Raw genomic sequence first — 15,251 nt, 5'->3', positions numbered from 1 at the left:
TCTCCTCCTCTCCTCTTCTCCTCTGCTCCTCAGCCTCCAGTATCCTGCCCTCTACCTGGGATGGCACCAGAGCTCTCCTCCCCTCCTCAGCCTCCAGTATCCTGCCCTCTACCTGGGATGGCAGCAGAGCTCTCCTCCTCCTCTCCTCTCCTCTCCTCTCCTCTCCTCTCCTCTCCTCTCCTCTCCTCTCCTCTCCTCTCCTCCTCAGTCTCCAGTATCCTGCCCTCTACCTGGGATGGCACCAGAGCTCTCCTCCTCTCCTCTCCTCCTCTCCTCCTCGCCTTTCCTCCTCAGCCTCCAGTATCCTGCCCTCTACCTGGGATGGCACCAGAGCTCTTCTCGTCTCCTCTCCTCTCTCCTCCTCTCCTCCTCTCCTGCCCTCCTCAGCCTCCAGTATCCTGCCCTCTACCTGGGATGGCACCAGAGCTCTCCTCTTCTCCTCGACTCCTCTCCTGTCCTCTCCTCTCCTCTCCTCATTCCACATTTTGTTGTGTTACAGCCTGAATTCAAAATGGATTCAATTGATTTGTTTTCTCACCCATCTACACACGACACCCCATAATGACATCACAATACCCCATAATGACATCACAATACCCCATAATGATGAAGTGGTAACATTGTTTTTAGAAATCTTAGCAAATGTATTGAAAATGAAATACAGAAATCTAATTGACATAAGTATTCAGACCCTTTGCTAGGGGACTCAAAATTGATCTCAGGTGCTTCCTGTTTCCATTGATCATCCTTGAGATGTTTCTACAGCTTGATTGGAGTGCACCTGTGGTCATTTCAACTGATTGGACATGATTTGGAAAGGCACTCACCTGTCTATATAAGGTCCCACAGTTGACTGCATGTCAGAGCAGAAACCGAGCCAGACGGAAGCCACTCCTAAGAAAAAGGCAAATGACACCTGGAGTCTGCAAAAAGGCACAGGTGGCTGCTTTGAAGAATCTGAAATGTAAAATATATTTTGATTTGTTTAACACTTTTTTTTAGTTACTACATGATTCCATATGTGTCATTTCATAGTTATGATGTCTTCAGTATTATTCTACAATGTAGAAAACAGTAAAAATAAAGGAAAACCCTGTAATGAGTCTGTGTACTAAAACCTTTGACCAGTACTGTGTATATATCACTTTTTTCCAAAAGAATTCAGACCCCTTGACTTTTTCCACATTTTGTTATGTTACAGCCTTATTCTAAAATTGATACAATCATTTTTTTTCTCAACAATCAATCTACAAGCATTACCCCATAATGACATCACAATACACCATAATGACATCACAATACACCATAATGACATCACAATACACCATAATGACAAATCCAAAGTCAAGGAGTCTGAATACTGAATGCACTGTACATAAGTATTCAGACCCTTCACTCAGTACTTTGTTGAAGCACCTTTGGCAGCGATTACAGCCTCAAGTCTTCTTGGGTATGACGCTACAAGCTTGGTACACCTGTATTTGGGGAGTTTCTCCCATTCTGCTCTGCAGATCCTCTCAAGCTCTGTCACGTTGGATGGGGAGCGTTGCTGCACAGCTATTTTCAAGTCTCTCCAGAGATGTTCGATCAGGTTCAAGTCCGGGCTCTGGCTGGGCCACTCAAAGACTTGTCCTCTCAAAGACTTGTCCTGATGCCACTCCTGTCTTGGCTGTGTGCTTAGGGTCGTTGTCCTGTTGGAAGGTGAACCTTTGACCCCGTCCGAGGTCCTGAACGCTCTGGAGCAGGTTTTCATCAAGGAACTCTCTGTACTTTGCTCTGTTTATCTTTCCCTCGATCCTGACTAGTCTCCCAGTCCCTGAGGCTGAAAAACATTCCCACAGCATGATGCTGTCACCACCATGCTTCACCGTAGGGATGGTGCCAGGTGTCCTCCAGACATGATGCTGTCACCACCATGCTTCACCGTAGGGATGGTGCCAGGTCTCCTCCGAATGTGACGCTTGGCATTTAGGCCAAAGAGTTCAATCTTGGTTTCATCAGACCAGAGAATCTTGTTTCTCATGGTCTGAGACTCTTTAGGTACCTTTTGGCAAACTCCAAGCCGGCTGTCATGTGCCTTTTACTGAGGAGCAGCTTCCGTCTGGCCTCTCTACCATAAAGGCCTGATTGGTGGAGTGCTGCAGAGATGGTTGTCCTTCTGGAAGGTTCTCATCTCCACAGAGGAACTCTGGAGCTCTGTCAGAATGACTATCAGGTTCTTGATCACCTCCCTGACCAAGGCCCTTCTCCCACGATTTCTCAGTTTGGCCGACAGGCAGCCAGCTCTAGGAAGAGTCTTGGTGGTTCTAAACTTCTTCCATTTCAGAATGATGGAGGCCACTGTGTTCTTGGGGACCTTCAATGTAGCAGAAATGTTTTGGTACCCTTCCCCAGATCTGTGCCTCGACACAATCCTGTCTCAGAGCTCTACGGACAATTCCTTTGACCTCATGGCTTGGTTTTTGCTGTGAAATGCACTGTCAACTGTGGGATCTTATATAGACAATGGTGTGCCTTTCCAAATCATGTCCAATCAATTTAATTTACCACAGGTGGACTCCAATCTAGTTGTAGAAACATCTCAAGGATGATCAATGGAAACAGGATCCACCTGAGCTCAATTTCGAGTCTCATAGCAAAGGGTCTGAATACTTATGTAAATAAGCTATTTCTGTTTGTTATTTTAATAGATATTTTTAAACCCGGTTTCTGCTTTGTCATTATGCGGTATTGTGTGTAGATTGCTGAAAAAAAAATGTAAAGTCAATTTTAGAGTAAGTCTTTGACATAACAAAATGTTGAAAAAGTCAAGGGTTCGAATACTTTTGGAAAGCACTGTGTGTATATATATATATATATATATATATGTATGTATGTATGTATATCTATATATCTCCTAGATATCGGACACTTTAAAAGTGTATTCATTATTATTTATTTTTGGTCTGTCTGGTTTGCTAATGTGTTTTTCAATGCGTTTCTATTGGCTATAGGAGTGAAGGCCAAATTCAGTTTTTTGTTTGTTATACCTACAGGGGTCCCAAAATTCAAACTCCAATAGCTAAATGATCCTTGGTATGACTCTCTTAAAACAATTCCCTATGTCAGTTTAGTAACACCCCCCCCCCCCCCTCCCCCTCTCGTGTAAAAATATATATATTTACACAGGGGTGTGAATACTTACTTATGTAAATTATATATTTCTGAATCTCATCTTGAGTAGATGTACAAACATTTTGAACAATACGTTTGCTCTTTGTCCTTGGATATTGCGTGTAGATGGGTGGTGAGAAAAAATATTTAATTCATTTTGAATTCAACAAAATGTGTAAGAAGTCAAGGGGCAGGAATACAGTCTGAAAGCTCTGTTATGGTCACCAAGCCTCAAATGACTCTGTTCTTCATCCTCTTTCGTTCTTTGTAAAACGCCATTGTAGATACTTGAGGAAGTAGTTTGTTAATATGTATAATTTTTTTTAGCAGCGATGCTGTTTGTTTTGTAAATAATGAGAAAGTATTGTGAATGATATATTTGTTGAATGGTTTTAAAAAGTCATGTAAACTCCTGAGGCTTTTTAAAAAAAAGGGATATTTTCTATGGAAGACAGCAGATGATAAGAGGAACAAATAGTGAACTGCTGAAACTATGTTGAATCTGAGAATTACTAGTTTACTGATGGTCTGATAATTTAAATAATGACGAACATGTTGTCTATAATTAAATGGTCAAATTAACCTGGTGGTTTATTGTCTGTCTTTATGCTAATAACCCAAAAGTAACTTTCCCCAAATGTCCCAAGTTTTTCAGAAATCCTGTGAATTCTGTGAATGTTACTAGTTATTGTGCAACCCTGCACTCTATGATCACCTCCCTGTCCCCTAGGATGACCAGATAACCCTGCAGTCTATGGACACCTCCCTGTCCCCTAGGATGACCAGATAACCCTGCACTCTATGGACACCTCCCTGTCCCCTAGGATGACCAGATAACCCTGCAGTCTATGGACACCTCCCGGTCCCCTAGGATGACCAGATAACCCTGCACTCTATGGACACCTCCCTGTCCCCTAGGATGACCAGATAACCCTGCACTCTATGGACACCTCCCTGTCCCCTAGGATGACCAGATAACCCTACTCTGGATGGACACCTCCCTGTCCCCTAGGATGACCAGATAACCCTACTCTGGATGGACACCTACCTGTCCCCTAGGATGACCAGATAACCCTACTCTGGATGGACACCTCCCTGTCCCCTAGGATGACCAGATAACCCTGCACTCTATGGACACCTCCCTGTCCCCTAGGATGACCAGATAACCCTACTCTGGATGGACACCTCCCTGTCCCCTAGGATGACCAGATAACCCTACTCTGGATGGACACCTCCCTGTCCCCTAGGATGACCAGATAACTCTACTCTGGATGGACACCTCCCTGTCCCCTAGGATGACCAGATAACCCTACTCTGGATGGACACCTCCCTGTCCCCTAGGATGACCAGATAACCCTGCACTCTATGGACACCTCCCTGTCCCCTAGGATGACCAGATAACCCTGCACTCTATGGACACCTCCCTGTCCCCTAGGATGACCAGATAACCCTACTCTGGATGGACACCTCCCTGTCCCCTAGGATGACCAGATAACCCTGCACTCTATGGACACCTCCCTGTCCCCTAGGATGACCAGATAACCCTGCACTCTATGGACACCTCCCTGTCCCCTAGGATGACCAGATAACCCTGCACTCTATGGACACCTCCCTGTCCCCTAGGATGACCAGATAACCCTGCACTCTATGGACACCTCCCTGTCCCCTAGGATGACCAGATAACCCTGCACTCTATGGACACCTCCCTGTCCCCTAGGATGACCAGATAACCCTGCACTCTATGGACACCTCCCTGTCCCCTAGGATGACCAGATAACCCTACTCTGGATGGACACCTCCCTGTCCCCTAGGATGACCAGATAACTCTACTCTGGATGGACACCTCCCTGTCCCCTAGGATGACCAGATAACCCTACTCTGGATGGACACCTCCCTGTCCCCTAGGATGACCAGATATGCAGTGTATAAAGGGCTTGGTGCTCCAGCAGTAGCAGGTCGATAATGAGGCGTTTCTTTTCCACTGTGTTTAAAGTCTGTCCTCTCATCTTCTTTATTGGAAATAATGAGCTGTTCTCTTTGAATGCAAGTTTACAGAGCGTTGGCTGTGTTCAGGAGCTACAATCGGTTTGAATGTGTCCCAACTGGTACCCTGTCCCCTATGTAGTGCACTACTTTGAGCAGGGCCAATGGGGCTATATGTACTATGTAGGGAAGCGGGTGCCATTTGGTATGCAAACTTTGTATTTCCTTTCCCCCAACGTCGTTGATATGTTGGTTTGGAGCTGTCAGCTATAATAACGTCGTTGATATGTTGGTTTGGAGCTGTCAGCTATAATAACGTCGTTGATATGTTTGTTTTGCGTGAAGCTGTCAGCTATAATAACGTCTGTCAATTGTCCCTGCTAGATTGTGAATATGCTGAACAAAAATATTTTTACAGTGAAATGCGTTGGTGCTTTTGTTTAATCACTTTGAGACAGACTCAGATTCTGTTACTGCTGACAGAATTACACCCATAATGGAATGGCGTGCGTCCCAATAACACCCTATTCCCTACTCAAAAGTAGTGCACTTCATAGGGAATAGGGTGCCATTTGAGATTCATAATATAGTATTCAGGACCCTATTTTTTTAGATTTACCTCTGAATATGTGTCCTTTAATGAGCAGAGGTCTTAATGACGTGGATCAGCCCTGAGGTTTAATGAGCAGAGGTCTTAATGACGTGGATCAGCCCTGAGGTTTAATGAGCAGTTGTCTTAATGATGTGGATCAGCCCTGAGGTTTAATGAGCAGTTGTCTTAATGACGTGGATCAGCCCTGAGGTTTAATGAGCAGTGGTCTTAATGACGTGGATCAGCCCTGAGGTTTAATGAGCAGTTGTCTTAATGACGTGGATCAGCCCTGAGGTTTAATGAGCAGAGGTCTTAATGACGTGGATCAGCCCTGAGGTTTAATGAGCAGAGGTCTTAATGACGTGGATCAGCCCTGAGGTTTAATGAGCAGAGGTCTTAATGACGTGGATCAGCCCTGAGGTTTAATGAGCAGTTGTCTTAATGACGTGGATCAGCCCTGAGGTTTAATGAGCAGTTGTCTTAATGACGTGGATCAGCCCTGAGGTTTAATGAGCAGTAGTCTTAATGACGTGGATCAGCCCTGAGGTTTAATGAGCAGTTGTCTTAATGACGTGGATCAGCCCTGAGGTTTAATGAGCAGTTGTCTTAATGACGTGGATCAGCCCTGAGCTTTACATTGAGATGTATACTATATAAAATCTGTCTCTGGATCCGCCCTGCTCAAGGCTGAACCATAGATATATATACAGTACCAGTCAACAGTTTGGACCTACTCAGTTAAAGGGGTTTTCTTTATTTGTGCCATTTTCTACATTGTGGAATAATAGTGAAGATCAACACTATGAAATTACACATATGGAACCATGTAGTAACTAAAAAAAGTGTTAAACAAATTAAAATATATTTTATATTTGAGATTCTCCAAAGTAGCCACCCTTTGCATTCATGACAGCTTTGCACATTCTTGGCATTCTCTCAACCATCTTCACCTGGAATGCTTTTCAAACAGTCTTTAAGGTTCCCACATATGCTGAGCACTTGTTGGTTTCTTTTCCTTCACTCTGCGGTCCAACTCCCAAATCATCTCAACTGGTGATTGTGAAGGCCAGGTCATCTGATGCAGCACTCCATTACTCTCCTCCTTTGTCAAATAGCCCTTACACAGCCTGGAGGTGTGTTGGGTCATTGTCCTGTTGAAAAACAAATGATAGTGCCACTAAGCCTAAACCAGATGGGATGGCTTATCGCTGCAGAATGCTGTGGTAGCCATGCTGGTTAAGTGTGCCTTGAATTCTAACTAAATCACTGACAATGTTACCAGCAAAGCACCCCCAAACCATCACACCTCTTCCTCCATGCTTCACGGTGGGAACCACACATGCTGAGATCATCCGTTCACCTACTCTGCATCTCACAAAGACACGGCGGTTGGAACCAAAAAATCTCAAATTTGGACTCATCAGACCAAACTGGACACCGGTCTAATGTCCAACCCAACAGACCAAAGTACAGACCGGTCCAGACTGTCCACCGGTCCGATGTCCAACCCAACCACGCTGTAATACTACATATGATTGTACCTAGTGTCATGACTGTTCTGTGAGGATCCGGATGGGTCAGATCAGCTTGGTGGTGAATGACAGTAACCAGGCCTTCTCTCATCCACATAAGAGAGGAGGAGGGAGCTGCACCCGGGTTGAAAGCTCACACCCTGTCGTAAATTAAAGGAGAGGAGATCTAAGGTCAAAGGTCTGTTCTTTGTTAACAGACTTTTCCCGACAAAACTCTTAACACGTTCAAAAAGTGAATACTGGAACAATATTTCTAACATAATAATGTGGTAAATGGTCAGAGGTGATCTAAAGAATAAGAATTTCATATGGGTTGTTATTTTGTGATTTTATTTTATTTCACTAAAATGTTATAAAGGAAATACTGTAACTTGGAAAGTTTCCATCTAATACATTGTGCATATAACATGACAAATTATGAACATGTTTTTGTTAAGATATGAATGCGATTTTTGGAGTCATGGAATAATTTCCTATCTATAAACTTTGCACAGTGAGGTCAGAGAGCGTGTCAGCCTGACGGAACTGTTCGTGTCTATGATTGGTAAAGAAATTAATGTTAGACCAGAAAAGCATGGAGCGGTAGCTACACGTTTGAAATAGTTGGAACTTTGAACCTCAACACGAGGTGAAGAAAATAAACTCACCTCCCAGACCAGGAAAGACGGGGAGCTGTAGCCCATGTCTGAAATGGTTTGAACTCTAAATATCAGCACAAGGAAGAGGCGAGAAACTCCCTTCTCAGACAATCACTGGTACCGCTGATTAGCTACCCTAAGTCAAGTATCTAGAAAAAGCTCATTTAATTGGAAACACTGTACTACTCTTCTCAAATCACTGTCGTACGCTCTCATCACCCAATGGGAACCAACGAGGAATTGAAAAATGGTATGGTTGAGAGGGATGAGGCAAAAGGAATGGCAAATAAGTCTGGCTGCACAACCGATTGGCAAACATACTGCAAATTGAGAAATCATGTGACTAAACTAAATTTAAAAATTAACTATACTATGAAACAAAGATAAATGATATAAACAATGATAGTAAAAAGTTTGAGGCACCTTAAATGACATTTTTGGGGGAAAAAACAACTCGGCTTCATTATTCATTGAATCAGATTCATTGAATCCATCACAAAGCCCACCGATATTGTCAACTACTTTAATGACTTTTTCATTGGCAATATAAGCGAACTTAGGGATGAAATGCCACCAACAAATGCTGACAGTACACATCCAAGCATATCGGACCAAATTATGAAAGACAAAAATTGTACTTATGAACTCCGTAAAGTCAGTGTGGAAGAGGTGACATTTTTTGTTGTTGTCAACAATGACAAGCCACTATGGTTCTACTGTGCTTGACAATCTAGATGGAAAATGACTGAGGATAATAGCAGATGATATTGCCACTCCTGTTTGCCACATCTTCAATTTAAGCCTACTAGAGCCCTCCGGCCTGGAGGGAAGCTAAAGTCATTCCACCACACAAGAATAGTAAAGCCCCCTTTACTGGCTCAAATAGCCAACCAATCAGCCTGTTACCAACCCATAGTAAACTTCTGGAAAAAAAGTGTTTGACCAGATACAATGCTATTTTACAGTTAACAAATTGACAACAGACTTTCAGCATGCTGATAGGGAAGGACATTCAACAAGCACAACACTTACACAATGACTGATGATTGGCTGAGAGAAATTGGTGAGAAAAATGATTGTGGGGGCTGTCTTGTTAGACTTCAGTGCAGCTTTTGACATTATTGATCACAGTCTGCTGCTGGAAAAACGTATGTGTTATGGCTTTACACCCCCTGCTATACTACTGGTCAGAAGTTTGGGGTCACTTAGAAATGTCCTTGTTTTTGAAAGAAAAGCAATTTTTTTTGTCAATTTAAAATAACATCAAATTGATCAGAAATGCAGTCTAGACATTGTTAATGTTGTGAATGACTATTGTAGCTAGAAACGGCAGATTTTTTGGGAATATCTACATAGGCGTACAGAGGCCCATTATCAGCAACAATCACTCCTGTGTTCCAATGGCACATTGTGTTAGCTAATCCAAGTTGATCATTTTAAAAGGCTAATTGATCATTAGAAAACCCTTTTGCAATTATGTTAGCACAGCTGAAAACTGTTTTTCTGATTAAAGAAGCAATAAAATTGGCCTTCTTTAGACTAGTTGAGTATCTGGAGCATCAGCATTTGTGGGTTCGATTACAGGCTCAAAATGGCCAGAAACAAAGACTTTCTTCTGAAACTCATCAACCTGTATTACACTGTGCTTCTGATCAATTTGATGTTATCTTAATGGACAAAAAATGGGCTTTTCTTTCAAAACCAAGGACATTTCTAAATGAGCCCTGTTGTATTCAGCATTTCACTGTGAGGTCTACTACACCTGTTGTATTCGGCATTTCACTGTAAGGTCTACTACACCTGTTGTATTCAGCATTTCACTGTGAGGTCTACTACACCTGTTGTATTCAGCATTTCACTGTGAGGTCTACTACACCTGTTGTATTCAGCATTTCACTGTCAGGTCTACTACACCTGTTGTATTCAGCATTTCACTGTAAGGTCTACTACACCTGTTGTATTCAGCATTTCACTGTAAGGTCTACTACACCTGTTGTATTCAGCATTTCACTGTAAGGTCTACTACACCTGTTGTAGTCAGCATTTCACTGTAAGGTCTACTACACCTGTTGTATTCAGCATTTCACTGTAAGGTCTACTACACCTGTTGTATTCAGCATTTCACTGTAAGGTCTACTACACCTGTTGTATTCAGCATTTCACTGTCAGGTCTACTACACCTGTTGTATTCAGCATTTCACTGTCAGGTCTACTACACCTGTTGTATTCAGCATTTCACTGTGAGGTCTACTACACCTGTTGTATTCGGCATTTCACTGTAAGGTCTACTACACCTGTTGTATTCAGCATTTCACTGTGAGGTCTACTACACCTGTTGTATTCAGCATTTCACTGTGAGGTCTACTACACCTGTTGTATTCAGCATTTCACTGTGAGGTCTACTACACCTGTTGTATTCGGCGCATGTGACAAATAACATTTGATTTGCGTGTCGCATCATTAAAAGTCTGTTATTTTTTCAAATCAATTAATTGTGATTAAACTAATCATGTAATTAACGGGGCACCACGGAAAATCTTCAGATTATAAAGTTATCATTTTCTGATTATAATTCTTCAGATTTTTTCATATCTGATCATTTAGTCTTCTATTAATGAATTATTATTTACCTCACGTCGTCAGTCTCATCTGAACTTCGTAAATTGTTGGTTATTTGCGCAAACCCAGCCTTTTACTATAAATTATCCAATACACATATCAAATCAATCAAATCAAATTTATTTATATAGCCCTTCATACATCAGCTGATATCTCAAAGTGCTGTACAGAAACCCAGCCTAAAACCCCAAACAGCAAGCAATGCAGGTGTTGAAGCACATTGGCTAGGAAAGACTCCCTAGAAAGGCCAAATCCAAGGAAGAAACTTCGAGAGGAACCAGGCTATGTGGGGTGGCCAGTCCACTTCTGGCTGTGCCGGGTGGAGATTATAACAGAACATGGCCAAGATGTTCAAATGTTCATAAATGACCAGCATGGTCAAATAATAGGTCTGGGACAGGTAGCACGTCCGGTGAACAGGTCAGGATTCCATAGCCGCAGGCAGAACAGTTGAAACTGGAGCAGCAGCACGGCCAGGTGGACTGGGGAGAGCAAGGAGTCATCATGCCAGGTACTCCTGAGGCATGGTTCTAGGGCTCAGGTCCTCCGAGAGAGAGAAAGAAAGAGAGAATTAGAGAGAGCATAATTAAATTCACACAGGACACCGGATAAGACAGGAGAAGTACTCCAGATATAACAAACTGACCCTAGCCCCCCAACACATAAACTACTGCAGCATAAATACTGGAGGCTGAGACAGGAGGGGTCAGGAGACACTGTGGCCCCATCCGATGATACCCCCGGACAGGGCCAAACAGGAAGGATATAACCCCACCCACTTTGCCAAAGCACAGCCCCCACACCACTAGAGGGATATCTTCAACCACCAACTTACCATCCTGAGACAAGGCTGAGTATAGCCCACAAAGGTCTCCGCCACGGCACAACCCAAGGGGGGGGAGACCTTTGTTTCAGACAGGAAGATCAGGTCGGTGACTCAACCCACTCAAGTGACGCACCCCTCCTAGTGACGGCATGAAAGAGCACCAGTAAGCCAGTGACTCAGCCCCTGTAATAGGGTTTGAGGCAGAGAATCCCAGTGGAAAGAGGGGAACCGGACAGGCAGAGACAGCAAGGGCGGTTCGTTGCTCCAGTGCCTTGCCATTCACCTTCACACTCCTGGGCCAGACTACACTCACTCAAATAACCTACTGAAGAGATGAGTCTTCAGTAAAGACTTAAAGGTTGAGACCGAGTTTGCGTCTCTCACATGGGTAGGCAGACCATTCCATAAAAATGGAGCTCTATAGGAGAAAGCCCTGCCTCCAGCTGTTTGCTTAGAAATTCTAGGGACAATTAGGAGGCCTGCGTCTTGTGACCATAGCGTACGTGTAGGTATGCACGGCAGGACCAAATCAGAGAGACAGGTAGGAGCAAGCCCAAGCATTTCGCTACACTCGCATTAACATCTGCTAACCATGTGTATGTGACAAATAAAATTTGATTTGATTTAATGCTTTGTAGGTTAGCAGTAAAAACTTGAAATCAGCCCTTGCCTTGACAGGAAGCCAGTGTAGGGAGGCTAGCACTGGAGTAATATAATCACATTTTTGGGTTCTAGTCAGGATTCTAGCAGCCGTATTTAGCACTAACTGAAGTTTATTTGGTGCATTATCTGGGTAGCCGGAAAGTTGAGTATTGCAGTAGTCTAACCTAGAAGTAACAAAAGCATGGATTCATTTTTCTGCATCATGTTTGGACAGAAAGTTTCTGATTTTTGCAATGTTACGTAGATGGAAAAAAGCTGTCCTTGAAACAGTCTTGATATGTCAAAAGAGAGATCAGGGTCCAGAGTAACGCAGAGGTGCCTTCACAGTTTTATTTGAGACGACTGTACAACCATTAAGATTAATCGTCAGATTCAACAGAAGATCTCTTTGTTTCTTGGGACCTAGAACAAGCATCTCTGTTTGTCCGAGTTTAAAAGTAGTAAGTTTGCAGCCATCTACTTCCTTATGTCTGAAACGCAGGCTTCTAGCGAGGGCAATTTTGGGGCTTCACCATGTTTCATTGATATGTACAGCTGTGTGTCATCCGCATAGCAGTGAAAGTTAACATTATGTTTTTGAATGACATCCCCAAGAGGTAAAATATATAGTGAAAACAATAGTGGTCCTAAAACGGAACCTTGAGGAACACCAAAATGTACAGTTGATTTGTAAGAGGACAAGCCATTCACAGAGACAAACTGATATCTTTCCGACAGATAAGATCTAAACCAGGCCAGAACTTGTCCGTGTAGGCCAATTTGGGTTTCCAATCTCTCCAAAAGAATGTGGTGATCGATGGTATCAAAAGCAGCACTAAGGTCTAGGAGCACGAGGACAGATGCAGAGCCTCGGTCTGACACCATTAAAAGTTAATTTACCACCTTCACAAGTGCAGTCTTAGTGCTATGATGGGGTCTAAAACCAGACTGAAGCATTTCGTATATATTGATTGTCTTCAGGAAGGCAGTGAGTTGCGCAACAGCATTTTCAAAAAAATTGAGAGGAATGGAATATTCGATATAGGCCGATAGTTTTTTATATTTTCTGGGTCAAGGTTTGGCTTTTTCAAGAGAGGCTTTATTACTGCCACTTTTAGTGAGTTTGGTACACATCTGGTGGATAGAGAGACGTTTATTATGTTCAACATAGGAGGGCCAAGCACAGGAAGCAGCTCTTTCAGTAGTTTAGTTGGAATAGGGTCCAGTATGCAACTTGAAGGTTTAGAGGCCATGACTATTTTCATCATTGTGTCAAGAGATATAGTACTAAAACACTTGAGTGTCTCTCTTGATCCTAGGTCCTGGCAGAGTTCTGCAGACTCAGAAGAACTGAGCTTTGGAGGAATACGCAGATTTAAAGAGGAGTCCGTAATTTGCTTTCTAATAATCATGATATTTTCCTCAAAGAAGTTCATGAATTTATCACTGCTGAAGTGAAAGCCATCCTCTCTTGGGGAATGCTGCTTTTTAGTTAGCTTTGCGGCAGTATCAAAAAGGAATTTCGGATTGTTCTTATTTTCCTCAATTAAGTTAGAAAAATAGGATGATCGAGCAGCAGTAAGGGCTCTTCGATACTGCACAGTTCTGTCTTTCCAAGCTAGTCGGAAGACTTTCAGTTTGGTGTGGCACCATTTCCGTTCCAATTTTTTGGAAGCTTGCTTCAGAGCTCGGGTATTTTCTGTGTACCAGGGAGCTAGTTTCTTATGAGAAATGTTTTTAGTTTTTAGGGGTGCAACTGCATCTAGGGTATTGCGCAAGGTTAAATTGAGTTCCTCAGTTAGGTGGTTAACTGATTTTTGTCCTCTGACGTCCTTGGGTAGGCAGAGAGAGTCTGGAAGGGCATCAAGGAATCTCTGTGTTGTCTGTGAATTTATAGCATGACTTTTGATGCTCCTTGGTTGGGGTCTGACCAAATTATTTGTTGCAAACGTAATAAAATGGTGGTCCGATAGTCCAGGATTATGAGGAAAAACATTCAGATCCACAACATTTATTCCATGGGCCAAAACTAGGTCCAGAGTATGATTGTGACAGTGAGTAGGTCCAGAGACATGTTGGACAAAACCCACTGAGTTGATGATGGCTCCGAAAGCCTTTTGGAGTGGGTCTGTGGACCTTTCCATGTGAATATTAAAGTCACCAAAAATTTGAATATTATCTGCTATGACTACAAGGTCCGATAGGAATTCAGGGAACTCAATGAGGAACGCTGTATATGGCCCAGGAGGCCTGTAAACAGTAGCTATAAAAAGTGATTGAGTAGGTTGCATAGATTTCATGACTAGAAGCTCAAAAGACGAAAACCTCATTTTTTTGTGTACATTTTTTGTAAATTGAAATTTGCTATTGTAAATGTTAGCAACACCTCCGCCTTTGCGGAATGCACGGGGGATATGGTCACTAGTGTAGCCAGGAGGTGAGGCCTCAATTAATACAGTAATTTCATCAGGCTTAAGCCATGTTTCAGTCAGGCCAATCACATCAATATTATGATCAGTGATTAGTTCATTGACTATAATTGCCTTTGAAGTAAGGGATCTAACATTAAGTAGCCCTATTTTGAGATGTGAGGTATCACGATCTCTTTCAATAATGACAGGAATGGAGGAGGTCTTTATCCTAGTGAGATTGCTAAGGCGAACACCGCCATGTTTAGTTTTGCCCAACCTAGGTCGAGGCACAGACACGGTCTCAATGGGGATAGCTGAGCTGACTACACTGACTGTGCTAGTGGCAGACTCCACTAAGCTGGCAGGCTGGCTAACAGCCTGCTGCCTGGCCTGCACCCTATTTCATTGTGGAGCTAGAGGAGTTAGAGCCCTGTCTATGTTGGTAGATAAGATGAGAGCACCCCTCCAGCTAGGATGGAGTCCGTCACTCCTCAGCAGGCCAGGCTTGGTCCTGTTTGTGGGTGAGTCGCAGAAAGAGGGCCAATTATCTACAAATTCTACCTTTGGGGAGGGGCAGAAAACAGTTTTCAACCAGCGATTGAGTTGTGACACCAATTGTCTTAATCATTTATTTACTAACTAACTGAATAAGAAATGCACAGAAATGCATAAACAAACCAACAGTATATATTGGTTACTAACAATGATAGGGAAGATTCCCTAGTGGGCTAAACCGATATGACAGCTTGGTGGACAAAGGGAAGTGGGTGTGGACTGAGAAGGGGGTGTGGACAAAGGGAAGTGGGTGTGGACTGAGAATTGGGTGTGGACAAAGGGAAGTGGGTGTGGACTGGG

Source organism: Oncorhynchus clarkii, unplaced genomic scaffold (assembly GCF_045791955.1).
Source record: "Oncorhynchus clarkii lewisi isolate Uvic-CL-2024 unplaced genomic scaffold, UVic_Ocla_1.0 unplaced_contig_2975_pilon_pilon, whole genome shotgun sequence".
NCBI lineage: Eukaryota > Metazoa > Chordata > Actinopteri > Salmoniformes > Salmonidae > Oncorhynchus > Oncorhynchus clarkii.
Note: the sequence above shows the minus strand (reverse complement) of the source record.